Genomic DNA, 16688 nt, shown 5'->3' on the forward strand with positions numbered 1-16688 from the left:
AAGCATGTTAAAAAAAGAACATGGAAACGTCTCCACTTGGAGACATTTCCCCCCCCCCCAAAATATCCCTCCAAGCCCTACACCCCCTTTCCTGGGGAAGGCTTGATAAAAATCCTCACTAATTTGCATAGGTGAACATAGACCCAAACCCTTGGATCTTAAGAACAATGAAAAAGCAATCAGGAGCTTAAAAGAAGAATTTTAATTACAGAAAAAGTAAAAGGATCACCTCTGTAAAATCAGGATGGTAATCAGATTCAAAACATAGAGAATCCCTCTAGGCAAAACCTTAAGTTACAAAAAGACACAAAAACAGGAATATACATTCCATTCAGCAGAGCTTATTTACCAGCCGTTTAAACAAAAGGAAATCTAACGCATTTCTAGCTAGATTACTTACTAACAAGTTCTAATACTCCATTCCTGTTCTGTTCCCAGCAAAAGCATCACACACCCAGACAGACCCTTTGTTCTCCCCCATCCAGCTTTGAAAGTGTCTCATCTCCTCATTGGTCATTTTGGTCAGGTGCCAGCGAGGTTATCTTAGCTTCTTAACCCTTTACAGGTGAAAGGGTTTTGCCTCTGGCCAGGAGGGATTTTATAATTCTGTATATAGAAAGGTGGTTACCCTTCCCTTTATGTTTATGGCACTCCCACTGCATGTATTCTGAAAGATGCTGCACACTATTCAAACCCTGCTCTGAAGATAGTTATTAATTTCCTGATGGGCTCATCACTATATTATCCTAGTTCTGCACAAATATTAATGAATTTATTTTCATAACTTCCTGTGAGGTGAGGGGCTGATATTATCCCATTTTAGAGATGGGAAAGTGAGGCAGAATGAGCTTAAGATCAGAAGTATCCATTTGTTTTGAGAACCTAAATTGAGAGAATGAAGACCTGATTTTGAGAATACTTAGAATTCTTTAGCACTGTAGAAATTCAAAGCACAGCTCACATTGACTTGAGTTGCAGCTGTGAGTTCTCAGCACTTCAAGTCAGACCGTAGAAAATGAACAACAAACAATTAGTGACCATGTGTAAAAAGTTTGGGTTGAGTGACTTGCCTAATATTACACTGTGGAAGAGGCAAGGATAGAATACAATTCTATCCAACTGCCTTAACTGTGAGACTATCCTTTCTTTTTCTGTAATGAATGAGGCAGGTGTCCCATAGACAACCAGTTTCCTTCATTAAACAACCCTGATTCATCCTTAGAGAAGGTCCACACTGCACTGACTGAGGCAGGGTTCCTTTGGGGAAAAAAACAGTATGTGATCATGTAATTAACGATTATATCATAATTATAAACACGAGGGAACTGAGTTAAAGTAGCACAGGTCACCTTAATTTTGCCATTTCCTAATTTTTCAGAGCTTAACTTTGCAACCTGAATGTTCTTTTAAATCAGTGTTTGGTGTGTCATTGTCTAGGTTTTTAAGAAGCAATCTGATAAAACAGACATTTTCCATCATGTGACATCTCATACACACACATTTGGTTCATCAGCTGGGTTGGAACTTTTAGATACACTGCAAAGACTTGTTCCATATGAGATAACAGACTAACTGATGGAGTTAGGAGGCTGTTGTCCTCTACATGGACCAGCACTAGAGGAGGATCATCACTTTGCAAGTGAGTATCATAGATATTTGCTGACAGGAGAGGAAGGGTGTGACTCAGGAATCTAATCTTTATTCCATTCCACACTCTGAAAGGGGAAGATGGTCTAGTGGGCACAGACTTTTCTGCTCATTCTCCACAAGCATCACCCTTTCTGCTCACTCTGCTCCCACTTGACATAATTCCAGTCCTGTCTCTTCCTCATGTCTGGTTCCTCATCCCAGTCTTGTTCTCATCTGTCCAGCCTCCACACTTCAAGCCTCTCATCCCAGTCCCAGGTTTTTTGCTCAGCTAGACTCTTCCGTCCCCATCTCTTCATCTGATGTGTCTCTCCCCCCCCAACCTGGCTTCAAGTTTCACTAACCCCCATGTTCCCTATACCCAATGGTGCCCAGCTTCTCACCTGATGTGTGTCCCCCTGACTCCTTTTCCAGTCCCTTTGCCCAACAAGAGCCTGTTCTCCCCTCACATTATGCTTCTTGTCATATCTCCTTCCCTCCTCACCTCCTTACAAAGACAAAATGTAAAAATAAGAGGAAAAATTACTATCAACAATTTGTAACATAAGAATCTGTCGGACCATAATCAGAACAGCTATTCAGGTTTCCAAAGCTATTTCATAGCAAAATATTTAAAAAAAATTGTTATAACTCCCTGCAATGTAGCTGTCACTTTAAGAGGCTGTTCAGCTTGGTATTACAGGGGCCACCCCTGGACACGTTGCTTTTAGGAAGCAGAAGCACAGACGGTCCAGCTGGAAAAGGCAATTGTAAACACCACATTCAACTCAGTCTGGGGCAGAAACCATCAAACAAAAGGGAATTTTATATTTCTTGTCTCATATGAATACTGGAAGTCAGTAAAGATGTCACAGAATTGTTGCAAGACAGATTGTTGTGAAGTGTGGACCGCTCTCCCCATGTTGGAGAGAATAAGGAAATCAGATTTATTAATTCCATACTCTAGTCACTCTTTGAGAAAGAGTGAATGACTGAGAATCAAATTCTATGTAAAGCAGAAACAGAAGCAAGATCATTATTTGTCATATTGAGCTAGCTTTGGGAAAAGAAAGAAAGCAAATATAAAGAAACTGATTTTAAAATGTTATGCATTGTGTTATATCCTGGAAAGAGAGAGAGAGAGAGAGTTTCTGTGTCACATTGTTTTATTCCTTCATGTCAATAAATTTTACTATTTTACTTGTGATTGAACTTAGGACAGGAATTCTCAAACTCTATGCATTTCATGGGCCACATCAATGGACTGTTTCCCCTCCCGTTGGTGACTGCACAGATCACCTCCTCTCCCTTAAGTGATCCCATTATATCCGTTTGGCAACTGTAGCAATTGCTTACATGGAAAAGAGAAAGTACGTACTTTAGTTCTTGATGCCTTTTTTAATGCAATTCAGCAGCTGGAAATGGGAAAGAGAGAACACAATGTGGCCTGTCAGCACTCATGGACCACCGTCAACCGCTCTGCAGACCTGCCCTGGTCCATGGCTCACATTTTAAGACCTGCTGACTTAAGCAATGAGGCTTGTATTGCTTTCTATGAAGAGACTACTCTGTAGTGTAATACAATTCACTGCTAGTACATCTTTGTTGATATTATCGGTCTCTCTCTCTCACATTGTGCTGCATCCTATATCTGATACATCTTAACTTTTGGGGAAGGGTTTATGCCTTTTTTACAACCAGAAAAATTCCCTCTAGGCACTGTTTGGATGGAGCAATACTGACATCCACTGACGTAATCTTAGGTGGATATTTGCTGTATCTCTCCTAGCCAATGTTACACAATCCTCTACTATGACACAGAGAAAGGATTGGGATTAATATGATCGAAGGAGGGATTGTGCTGAGTCCAATTTGTTGTATTAGGAAATATCAACTGTTACAGATTAAAGCTGTGAAAAGGATTACAGCAGCAAAATGAGAAGCTACACTGTTGTGAGCCAAATAACAATATGCTAAACACAAGTGATGCAAATATCAACTTGAAGAAAATATAAGGTTGGGGAGAATGAATAGCAGCTCTGTACCATCTTCTCAGATGAGGTTTAGAAACATTTTGGTATCTTACATAATGTAAACCTGCACAGTTTTGTACACATTATAACACTGATGGAGCAGAAACAGATTTGTTTTGTTTTCTTTTTTAACCAATGGGGTAGGCAGTTCAGTGAAAACAATAACAATTAATAACTCTCTGGTTGCATCTCAGACCTAGTTGTAATTTAACTTGGTATCTTGTTTATATATTTAGTTACTATTCAGTGGCTTGCCACTGTGAATACTGCAGGATCACTGATGATAAAGGAAAAGTAAATATATCTAATTAAGAAAGAATGCTTACAAGAAGTGGTCACGTGTTTACTGTTTATCACTGCAAAAAGAGTAGATTAGGCTAATTACCTTGGACTTCAGACACAGAGAGCCTTCTATCAGGAGGGGGAGGGGGAAGCTTCAGCAAAAAAGCTTTCCTTTCTCTGTACCTCCCACTGCATTCACTTGCAAATCACTGTGTGCTTGGGAAAGCCTGTGCTTTCCCAGTCTCTAACCTTCCCATGGCAAGTGCTGTGGTTCAATCAGAAGAACCTCTCTCTCTCTCTCCCTCCCTCTCTGTGAGGGAGTGATTTTTTATTATTATTATTTTCTTAATCAGGAGCTTTGAATGAAAGCCAGTCAGTGAGAGAGCTCCCCCCTAAGCATGTCCAGAGTTAAGTGATGCTGGAAGAAGAAGCTGAGTTAGATTCAAGTAGGATCAGTCTTAGAAAATAACAGCAGAAAACAAACAAAAAAGGGAAGATAGTAGCAAATTCTCCAGCGTTGCTTGGGTTGGACACTACTACACTTGCTCAGAAGCAGAATAAAAGGTAGGAGCCTTTCATAATTGTATTTCCTTTGGTGGTTTTATTTTCTTGAACTATCAGCAGCACTGTATTTAATGTAATCCATAGAATTATTCTATTGTATACAACTTTTATACATTACAAAGGCACTTTGATAAATATGACACATACATGAAATCGAGACAAATGTGTGTATACTGTATTCAAAGTGAACTGCCTTTATACATATTCAGGATCGAACTGCATTTTGCAAAGCTTTTTTTTTTTTTTCCTTCCCCCAGTAACCAAGCTAGGTTCTAAGCAGCACAGTTTTAATTTGTATTTGATTACTGTAAATTCAGTGGAGGAATACTATTTGGACTTCAAAAACATAGTGTTTCATATTCTAATTATCACGAGCATAGCATGCAACATACACATACGTGCCCACACTGACTGCATCCTGATTGTAAGTCTATTACAGCTTTCTCTGATATTGCACTATTGTACTTGACTTTTGATTGAATTGAATCCAAACACTTAAAGCAAATACTTCTTCAGAAAGCAAGTCTCTGTGTTGAGACTGATGGCAAGGTAGACAGAGGCAATACTTTGCGTGCGTGTGTGTGTGTATCTGGACATGTACAGAGGGAAAAGTGCACACACTTCTCCTATACAAACATTTCATATTGTGGTTAGAAGGTAAAAAATCAAAGAAAAAAGGGAGAGAGAAGAAAGAGAAAATATATGTAGTCAGCAGTTGTTGTGAGCCTTTATTGTCACTGCTGCAAAGAAATCCATATTTTATGTGTTAAATTCATGCAGCACATTGCAAGTCCAAATCCATATTCCCAAGAAGTAACTGTTGATGGCGTTGTAAGCTGCACTAGATATTTGCAGTAGGCTAATACTGTACATACTAGTTGCAATCAGAAAAAAACTAGCAGACCTTTAGCATAAGAGAATTAATCTGCACATGCAATCAGTGACAAACAGCAACCAGCATTTTAAAACTGACCTATCATCTTTGTTGTTTCCACACAAATGGAGCTATTTCCTATAATCTTCATCTCTCATTCCAGTAAAAGCCTCTCTGTTATCCAAAACTGCACATCCGTTACTTGTAAGGTGTTTTGAGATACATTATTTTGTCCTCTGTGTGTGTGAGAGAGAGAGAGAGAGAAGAAGCAGCTCTGTAAAGAATGTTCTGCTTGCTTTTTATGGTGACGGTAGGCTTTATATTTACATGTTACTATTGCCAGTTTTTTTACTTGGAAAATATTTCTGAGTCTCAAAGCCCCTTGTTAAATATTCCATTTGCTAGGAATATTTTCACTTTCGTGCTAGTGTTCTTGAGAAATTCAGGTGATGGGAACTTTTACGCTAATCACATATTATTTGAATATAATATTAATTGCTTTAAAGAAAGCAATGAGAGAATTAAGTGTGGGATATGGGTAGGAAGAGGGAAGTTGGAAAGATAAGTTATTTTTTCCAGAGCAGAAAAAGTAGCTCTATATAGAGTCAATGTGGCTTCCACAGGGAGATAAATACTTCTTGGATCATAAGATGGTAATCTTCTATGTGCCTTGGGAACTCCTCAAATTCAAACCCATTCTGGTGAATACCAATGTAGCTGACAAGCTCATTTGTGGAGCAGGTTTATATAATAATTTATTCCCATCTTAAATCAATGTTTTCTGTGGTTTTGAGTGTCAGGGCGAGTTTGTATCTTTGAACTTAATTTTGTGTGATAGAATGTTAATGGTAAAATAGATCATAGCATACACTTCATGCTAGTTTTATTTTTGTAATGCTATGTTTGATTTTGTAGCTATATGTGGCATAGGTAAACAGATCTTACTGCTTCCTTTACCCTTCTTTTATATTTGTAATACTATCTCTTTACTATTTTGTAACTTTAAGTGGCAAAGGGAAACATCAAGGGCATATATCTGTAGGTATAGATATTTATATGTCAGTATATAGATACTTAGACAACTGTTGTTTACAGCATTGGTGAGCAGTATTGTGGATTTTGCTTTGGAGTTGATGTGTACGTCTATAGTAAAATTTTATATATATGAATGTTCTCAGTGGACTAAGGCTCCCTTATGAAAGTGCAAAGTGATGAAAATAATACCATACAGTTTTAGTAGAATCTAATATTGTGGTTACAGTCATGGTCCAAATATGAGCTTAGTTTAAAAAAAAAAAAACTTTACTGGTTTCCTATTAAAACACTTAGAGAATGACAGTACAAAACAGCTTATGTTGAAACAGTTACATATTTTCCCATCATTCTTGTTAAGTAACTCAATGTAAAAGACAGAAAAGGTTAATTTGAAAATGATACCCACCTTGGGTCCTCAAAGTCATTTCCTCATCTCAACATGATTTCCCAAGGAAACAAATGACTGAAAGTGTGTGTGTGAGCTGGGTGATTTCCATGCAAATGACTTATTTTCTATGTCTGTTAATCAGATTTACAACCAGGTGGCAGGTAATATCCTCTAAGAATTTCCCTATTGCATACCTTATCATGCCACTAGGTTGCAACATTTAGTGCATAGGGTAAGGGTAAGAGTGAAGTATTTCTGGATTGGCAGCAAAAAAGAGGTGGGGTTTCTAACTTAATATTAAATCTTAATTTTCATTGATTCATTATTAGCTAAAGTGTTGCAAGGTCTCAGGCTTCCTAATTAGACTTCATAATATGTCGATGTTCAGACATATTAATGATGTGTTGGTATTGTCAGTTAGCTCCATAATTTAGGATGATAGACAGAAATGGAAGGAAAGATAGAAAGTCAGTAAGTAGATACAGTAGTAAAGAGGGGCTTGAGAGACATTTTGGGAATGTCTTATCACTGGCTGCACTGAGCAATATATGCATTGCTCTCTTTTATGAATTACTATATGTAACAGAATTGATGCAGAGATGTTAATTAATGTATCATTCGTAATACAGGCTGAATATCTAAAATAAGAGAGAGTGAAGGAGTCTTGGTTTATTTTTAATTACTCTCAAACAGACTGTTTGGGTACCCCAAAGTAAAAAAACATGAAAGATGACTTTGTTGTTAATATCATGGATATTTAAGCAATGGCAAAATTGAATAAGCATTTTTAATCTTCACTGAATTATGTATGATTGTGTATAGTTATTAAAATAGAAAAGAGAGACTCTGAATGCAGTACAGCGAACACTTTTTAAACTGTGTATAAAAGGTCCCTTAAGAAAAACCTGCACCCTGCACCCTTCAATATGGACTATTCATCAATATTGACTAAACGAGACCCAAGCACTATATTAGTGGCTCACCCTCTGACTTCCCATGCTGCCTTTCATAAGATTAATTAACTCCCCTTTAATATTTCCACCTATAAAGATCATATTTATATGACATTTCATGTATACAAATGTTTTTTTCCAGATTTTTGATAAAACTTTGCTTTCTGTTTAATTTCCCCCCCTTGGAATAGGTATTCTCTTGATCTTTCTCTGTTGCCCTAGAAAAATCCCTCTGGGGTGTGTGTGTGGGGGGGATGTGTGTGTATTTGTTTCTGTCCATGTAGATTTACATCCTCCTCACTCTCAAGTCCTTTGAATGACGACTTCCTTGCAGTCAGTGGGTGGGGGTGGAGATTGAAACCCACTCTGCTACTGTGTTGGTTATAGCAGTCAAGCAATAGAAAGTAATCCTTGTCCCTTGGGAGTTGAGCATGCTTTGCATCCACTGGGCCACACTAACACAGTAGAAAGTAAACGAGACCCAAGCACTGCCTTTGCTTTTGCGTGGAGTTGAGGGGAGCCAGAATACGATCCATACCAGAAGGCCACTGAGCTCATGAATCCTCTTTATTAGCTTACCAGTCTATCTTTTACCATGTGGATGGTCTGCCAGAAATATGGTAGCCAGTATTTCTGTATTTCTTTAGCCTTCTTGACTATTTAACATCAAAGCTGATTACTCCACGTGGAAGGAGGGAAGAAACTTTATATGTTCTAAAGAGATTACATTACAATGAATAGGATACTATATTTTCTTTATCTCTTAATTCACATTAGATCTCCATTCCTTCCCTGCGTTTTGCCTCCAGAAACTAGTATGAAAAAGATGACTGTGTCATTCTGTTGATAAGAAGGAAGTATGTGCTGCAAGAGGCATAAACAGCACTAGAAGTAACTCTGAAACATTCTATAGGTTGCACTATCAATAGGTCATATGATTTGGGATCTGCTTCTGAACTCAAACCTTAGTCTTCCAGCTGCCAGTATGTAATGCTATCTTGGTACCAATGGCTGCACTGGGGGAATACAGAATTTTAGGAAGTTTAACTAGATATACTCTCAGGTAACATAGCAGGTGTCTGTTTTAATTATGTGAGAGTGTAGGGACAATATTATTTAATTCATTTAATGACACAATACTTATCTCTTTGTTACTCTTTTATTATGGCAACTCTTACACATAAGTCAAAACCAACTTTAAATCATATTTAATTTTCAAATAAAGGATATAAAATCATATTTTGTTTTTGGATTTTTAAAAGGTAATGGTTCAGAAAGAATATCTAGTAGGAAATGAAATGTCCAGACATTTGCAGAGTTCTGCTGGTGTTCAAAAGCCAAAGAAGTTCCCTTCTGTATTTTTTAACAACAGCAGAAATCTTTGTTTGAAATATTTTCCCATGTGCAATTTTATATTACCCTATATGTAATTATGTTTTTTGTAAATCTTATGATTGTATCACTGGTATTCCATCATCTGCCACGTTACTGATAGGCTAATGCAATAAATCCAGTCTCAGTGCTTTGCATTACCGCATAAAAACATGACATACCTTCATTTAGCATGATAAAATCATGCAATTAAAATGAATGCAATCCTTGTGAGCTCTGCAGATGTTATAGCACCCAGTTTTAAGGAGTAAGGGGTAGATATCAATGCAGTTCACTACACTTATGAACAAAGAGCTTGAAATACAACGTGTAATATGGAGGTTTGCTTTTTTCAAATTAACAATGTAAAATACGTAAAAAATAAATATCATACCCTCATGTGTCAGGGTAAGCATTAGTAACGTATATGTAATAGGTTTATTTAACAGAATGAACTGAACATTTGAAGAATTTCGACATAATCCTAGTGCTGAACATAAATAAAACAAATAATGTGTTTGTGTCTAAGAAACTATTAACTATGGTTTGTAACCTGTCCTTTAAATCAGCTACTGTACCCAATGACTGGAAGATAGCTAATGTAACACCAATATTTAAGAAGGGCTCTAGAGGTGATCCTGGCAATCACAGACTGGTAAGTCTCAGGTAAGTACTGGGCAAATTAGTTGAAGCAATAGTAAAGAATAAAATTGTCAGACACATAGAACATAAATTGTTGCGCAAAAGTCACCATGGTTTCTGTAAAGGGAGCTCATGTCTTACTAATCTTTTGGAGCTCTTTGAGGGGGGGTCAACAAACATGTGGACAAGGGGGATCCAGTGGACGTAGTATACTTAGATTTCCAGAAAGTCTTTGACAAGGTCCCTCACCAAAGGCTCTTATGTAAATTAAGTTGTCATGGGATAAGAGGGAAGATCCTTTCATGGATTGAGAACTGGTTAAAAGACAGGGAACAAAGGGTAGGAATAAATGGTAAATTTTCGGAGTGGAGAGGGGTAACTAGTGGTGTTACCCAAGGCTCAGTCCTAGGACCAATCCTATTCAACTTACTAATAAATGATCTGGAGAAAGGGACAAACAGTGAGGTGGCAAAGTTTGCAGATGATACTAAACTGCTCAAGATAGTTAAGCCCAAAGAAGACTATGAAGAGCTTCAAAAAATATCTCACAAAATTAAGTGATTAGGCAACAAAATAGCAAATGAAATTTAATGTGGATAAATGTAAAGTAATGCACATTGGAAAAAATAACCCCAACTATACATACAATATGATGGGGGCTAATTTAGCTACAACTAATCAGGAGAAATATCTTGGAGTCATTGTGGCTAGTTCTCTGAAGATGCCCACGCAGTGTGCAGCGGCAGTCAAAAAAGCAAACGGGATGTTAGGAATCATTAAAAAAAGGATATAGAATAAGATGGAGAATATCTTATTGCCCTTATATAAATCCATGGTACGCCCATATCTTGAATACTGCATGCAGATGTGGTCCCCTCATCTCAAAAAAGATATACTGACATTAGAAAAAGTTCAGAAAAGGGCAAATAAAATGATTAGGGGTTTGAGGACCCATATGAGGAGAGATTAAAGAGGCTAGGATATTTCAGCTTGGAAAAGAGGAGACTAAGGGGGGATATGATAGTAGTATATAAAATCATGAGTAGTGTGGAAAAAGTGAACAAAGAAAAGTTATTTACTTGTTCCCATAATATAAGAACTAGGGGGTCACCAAATGAAATTAATGGGTAGCAGGTTTAAAACAAATAAAAGGAAGTTCTTCTTCACTCAGCGCCCAGTCAACCTGTGGAACTCCTTGCCTGAGGAGGTTGTGAAGGCTAGGACTATAACATGGTTTAAAAGAGAACTGGGTAAATTCATGGAGGTTAAGTCTATTAATGGCTATTAGCCAGGATGGGTAAGGAATAGTTTCCCTAGCTTCTGTTTGTCAGAGGGTGGAGATGGATGGCAGGAGAGAGATCACTTGATTATTACCTGTTAGGTTCACTCCCTCTGGGGCACGTGGCATTGGCCACTGTCGGTAGACAGGATGCTGGCTGGATGGACCTTTGGTCTGACCCAGTATGGCCATTCTTATGTTCTTATATTCTTATGCAACACATGAGTAATGTGCATTCTTTCACTGGTTGTTGCAAGAAACACGTGTCCACCTTTAAAGCTATGACACATCTAGGACTAGCTTTCACTTCCAGTGAAAGCAAAGGAGCCATGTGTATAAGTGATGGCGTAGCTTTGGAGATACAAACAATTAAAAGGGGGTAATAATCCCTTTATTGAAAATGGATATGGCAAAGTGGACAGGGAAAAATGAATTGTTGTGTTGTGAAAAAGGAGTGGCTGAAAATATTCAAGGTGGGGAGAGGGTTATAAGCTTTCTAACGAGGAAACTATTGGTCATAAACATTGAATAGTATAGGAAATCATTTCCAGATATATTTATTTTGCCAATTAATAATCACTATTAAAAGACTCAAGGGCCCATCAGCTTCATCAAAGAAACAGCAGCTTTATCAATTTGCTGTCCATGTCTCTCAAAGTATTAAATTAATGGAAAAGGCAGACTCAGGCAAGTAAATTATATGCTTTCTGAAATTAGTACCATTGGGTATTTCTATAATGCTGTTAGACATCCAGGGCTGACCTGATCTTGCTAAGGGGCTGTTTAATTGCAGTATAGAAATTCAGGCTCGGGCTGTAGCCTGGGCTTTAGGACCCTGCAAGGTGGGTACATCTCTACTGCAGCTTGGAGCAAGCCTCCCAGCCCAGGTAGACAGGTGTGTGCTAACAGAACTTGAGCTGGTTCACGAGCAATAGCTGTGTGTACGTTGTGGCTCAGGCTGAAGTTTAGGTTCTCAAACCCACCTGACCCCTTCATCTCACAGCTCGAGTCGCAATATCCACATTACTATTTTTAGGTCATCGGCTTGAGCCCTGCTAGCACCGATCTATCTAACCTCACAACCAGCGGCAGTATAGACACACCCACTAAGGGTGCAAATTTTCTGTTAACTTTAATGGCATCACAACCTTCAGACAAAATATTAGAGTAGCTTTTGTGGGCATCTTAAAATAATATCTATTATTGAAAACATTCCAACTGCAACCAAAGTACTGCTTTGTAAGCTTTACCTTTGACAAAAACATCTGAGGTTTTTATCCAAGATGCAGTGAAGTAGAGGACATGGCAATAGGTAATGTCTTGGAAGTTAAATATAGCAAATAGTTTTTAAATTGTTTTAAAGCATCACAATTAATACTGTACAGACTGTTCACACTGATATTAGTGATCTTGTGCCATTGCACTGAGAATGTAGACAATGATTTTGAGGGATGCTGAGGCCCTATTGACTTTGATTGAAAATCAGCTCCACAGTGTGTTATTTCTGAACACAGACCTACACTGTGTTGGTAAATAGGCCCAATTAGTTTAGGCCTAAATCCCAAATGATTTAGGATTATTATCATGGCCCATAGAAACTTCAAGTGGAAAAAGTTTGTTAGATCATCCAATACTTGTCAATCTCACTTTCAGGGCAAGATTGTTCTAAAGTATGATGGGATAAGAGTCTAATCCAATTCCCATTGAAGTCTCCCACTGACTTCAGTGGGCTTTGGATCAGACTTCTAGAGAGGGAATTCTTACTTCCCTGCTTTGTGACAGGATACATTTGCATGAGGAGCAAAATGCCATTTGCTATTTTTACTGCCACATTACAGCTTCCCCAGTTTCTCCCTTCCATTAAGTATCAATATTTCTTATTATTTCCCTGAAATATGTTTGTTTTCATTGTTTTCCAAGTTGAATTTAATTTCTCTTTCAAGGTTTGGTCTCCTGTAAGAATCTCTCAGTGTAAATTTATTTGTAAGCTAATTTATTTTGTCATCATACTGAGATTTGTACTGTTCCTATATAGAGGCCTACAAGCAATTCATGCACTTTCTAGAATTCTTCACAATTCATGTGAAGTTGGCTTAGAATTATGAGGCTTTCCCCAGAATCGCTTAAGTGGGTGGATTTGCTCCTTTTTGTGATCAGTCTTTGGTCACAGGTCAGATTCAATAATGATTTGAAACTATTTTAACATAGGTATCCTGAAAATTCTCAGGTCTACAAATTTGCAATAAATCATGGTGGTGGGAATTTGTGCTTGTGCAAACACAGAATTTTAGATGTGCACAAACTATTGCATGCATGTACAACCTGCAATTTTTGCATGAATTGGATCATTGGTGAAGTTTGTGGAATGGTGTCCAAACCAGATTTAGGAAGATTGGAGTAAGTCTAATAGTAATGTTTGTTCCACTAAGGAAGAAACATAAAATAGAGGCGAAATTTGTCATATCAGAAGTATATACATTTTTGAAAAACTGCACATTGTCACCTAAAAAATAATAAGACAACTCATGTTAACCATGCAAACTACAGATGAAATGTGCAACTTTTACTACGAGCAAGCACCGGTGACAAGTGAGCCATGGTCCAGTTCAGGGCCAATACCTTATGGTCTCCAAGGCCATCTTAGGCCTGAAGGAGGGGGATTTTGGGGACCTCGTCAAAACAACTCCCCAAGTCTCTTAAGGTTTTACACTGAGCTCATAAAGGCTATGTGCAGCAAGTAATTTTCTGATAAAAAGAGGTCTTTTCCAGCCAATTTGTTGTCTGACTCCTACATGCCCCAGGAGGAGGTGCTGCTTCTTCGTAGTACAGTCACCTCAACTTCCCAGAGCACCTGCCTCTTTTAGAGATTATTCCTGGTTTCCCTCACAGTCCAAACTCCTGCTATCTTCAAAGGGTATCTTGAATGAATCACAAATACAGCAGCTGGCCCATATTAGGCTGAGAAATTACTTCATGACAGCTGGCCCTGTCCTGCAATACTGCATTTAGGGCATGCAGCTGTGCATGCTCTTGCTCTCTATCTTCTCCCTCCCCTTTCCCTTTTTAATCCCCACATTTAGATTAAGATTGAGGATGCTATTGATTCATTTAAACATTAAATCAAGGATGGCTGCCTGCAGTCATCAAGGTTTTTTTTGATGGTTTTTAAGTATCAAAGGTATGAGATTCTGCAACAGCCTTCCAATGGGGGTAATAAGGGCAAAAAAAACCTAACTAGTCTTCAAATGAAATTTGTTAAATTCAGGAATAGGATTATATGATGGAATCGCCAGCAATGGCGGGAAATTGTATTTGATAACCTAAAAGTTCCTTCCAGTCCTATGTTCCTAAAATTTATTATATATATTTTTACAAGTAACCACAGTTTCAGCAATGAACCTAAAGCAAGGTCCTGTATCTGGAAGTTTGGATCTGAATTTTACAACTAGGACCCATCTTTATACTTTTGTGAATCCTATTCACTTTACTCATGTAAGAAGTCCTCATTGTACGTTGGAAGAATTACAGCCCTAATTTGGCAGTCTATTTTTTTTTAAGTAAATTACTTAAACCTCAGTGGCACTTAAGCACATGCTTAAGTACTTCTGCTGAACTGAGACTTACAGGGGTGAGTTAAATGAGAAGGATTCAACCCTTAAAAGGACTCCTTTAAAAATGGTGTTTAATAAATAAATGTCCCCAAACTACTGGAAATAATTATTAATCATTTTAGTATCAGCAAATGTCCTAAATCTGCACTAGAATAGTCCATCAATTTTAAAGGTAGTAACTGAAAAGCATAAACCAGGACATGCACAAGACATGCAAAACAAGGAGAGATTACAAAAGTCAAAATAATGTAAATAACTATCATATTATTAAAATGGTCAGAAAATGTAAATATTTAATCTATCCTTTCACATGTAAAATTGTAATGAAATATGTAAATACCCTTTATTTAGTACTATACTATTTATTTCAAATTGTTTAATTATAAAATCTTTTGCACAAATCAGTGCTACTTTAAAGGTGCCCCCCCCAAGTTTTGATTTATGTATCATTAAAGCCTCATTCCTGCAAAGAGAATCACATGCACCCACTCAGCTAGCCTCGGAATTTTAATTACAGAACTGGGACCTAATTACCATTTGTAACTATGGTGGTGAATTATAATCACATGTATAGTGAACAATGTTTATCCTTCTCAGCACTCAGTAGAATCTAGAGTCAGTACCATCAAATGTGAGAGACCATGGCATCATATTTCTATATCACCAGCAGCATTCATTTTATTGGAAATCCTGTTGTACTCTGATCTAAAATAAATGTGGCTGCCTGTGGAGTATGTGAAGGCAGAATTTGGCCCTGTGACTCATAAGACACATCAACACTGAGTAAATTGTATGTAGCACTTCTTACTACATCAATTAAATTCTTAATTCATGAAACAAAAAAAACATTCTCCTTTCAGACATCAATTTATTTAAAATATTCTATTCTATTTTAAATAAATTATCTGAAAAGTATCTCAAATACATAAATATCAGTAATAATATTCAACGTATGTAATGATTTCATGAACCATTTAATTTTTGGTATTTACCTGTGTTGTCCTTGTAACTACTATATGTGCAACAGTATCATAGTAGGTTTCACTTGGATCAACTACTTAAATTTTGGAGCCATGTCCATAAGAGGTCAGCCCTGTGCATCAGGGTGGGAAGTAATTAATTGCACTTATTGTATCTGAAGAAATTAAAGAGCTATGTAAAGAGTGAGTGGAAGATTCCTTAACCTTTTACTGCTTTCCACTCCCCACCAAAAGAAAAAAAAAAGTACTTCATATTCCTGACCACTGTTCCCTCTAAGCTGTTCGCACACAGATCGTAAACCCCGTACACATGGCAAAACACCGTGCACACAAAAATTTGCACAGAAGATGTTTTTTGCGCACATGGCTTGTCAAAAATTAGAGGGAACATTGTTCTTGACACACATCTCTTTTTCCTGCGAGGGGAGTTACTACAGCCTTTGGGCTGAAACAGACCTCATATCTGTCTCCAGCAAAAGGAGGATATTGACATGGGTTACATCACTATGTTTAAATGATTAGAAAATGATACTTTTATGTGGGGGATGGGTGTTTCTGCCATTGAAATCCTGAGGTGGGTTCCTCTCCCTGACCAAGAGATTGGCACCCATCTTTTCCTTGCTGTTGATGCTGAAGTTTTGATTGCCATTGGGAAAACCTTTCTCCTTTCTTGTCCTCTCTCTGACATGTAAAGCAATACGATGTTTCTTTGACTTCATGCTCTAAAGCATTTTATTGAATTGAACTAGTCTCATGATTAAGAACAAAAGAACAGCCACACTTTGTCAGACCAATGGTCCATCTAACCCAGTATCCTGTCTTCTGACAGTGGCCAGTGTCAATGCATCAGAGGGAACAATTTATAGTGATCCATCCCCTGTCATCCAGTCCCAGCTTCTGTCAGTTGAAAGTTTTGGGGCACTCAGAGCATGGAGTTCCATCCCTGACCATCTTGGCTAACAGCCATTGATGGACTTATCTTCCATAAAATTATCTATTTCTTTTCTGAACTCAGTCATACATACATACAGTCACAACATCCCATGCCAA

The 16688-nt window shown here is 37.7% G+C and overlaps 1 protein-coding gene across 3 annotated transcripts in view; it reads left to right on the plus strand.

The window, feature by feature from the left end:
* The first annotated feature begins 4199 nt into the window (after nucleotides 1-4199).
* The window catches only part of CDH10 (cadherin 10), a 146391-nt gene continuing 133902 nt past the window's right edge, over nucleotides 4200-16688 (plus strand). For all 3 annotated transcript variants that reach the window (XM_073332273.2, XM_073332274.2, XM_073332276.2), the window contains exon 1: nucleotides 4200-4505. The gene's annotated coding sequence lies outside the window, so the exon portion shown is untranslated. The remainder of the gene's footprint in view (nucleotides 4506-16688) is intronic.

The sequence above is a fragment of the Lepidochelys kempii genome, chromosome 2 (genome assembly GCF_965140285.1).
Source record: "Lepidochelys kempii isolate rLepKem1 chromosome 2, rLepKem1.hap1, whole genome shotgun sequence".
Lineage (NCBI taxonomy): Eukaryota > Metazoa > Chordata > Testudines > Cheloniidae > Lepidochelys > Lepidochelys kempii.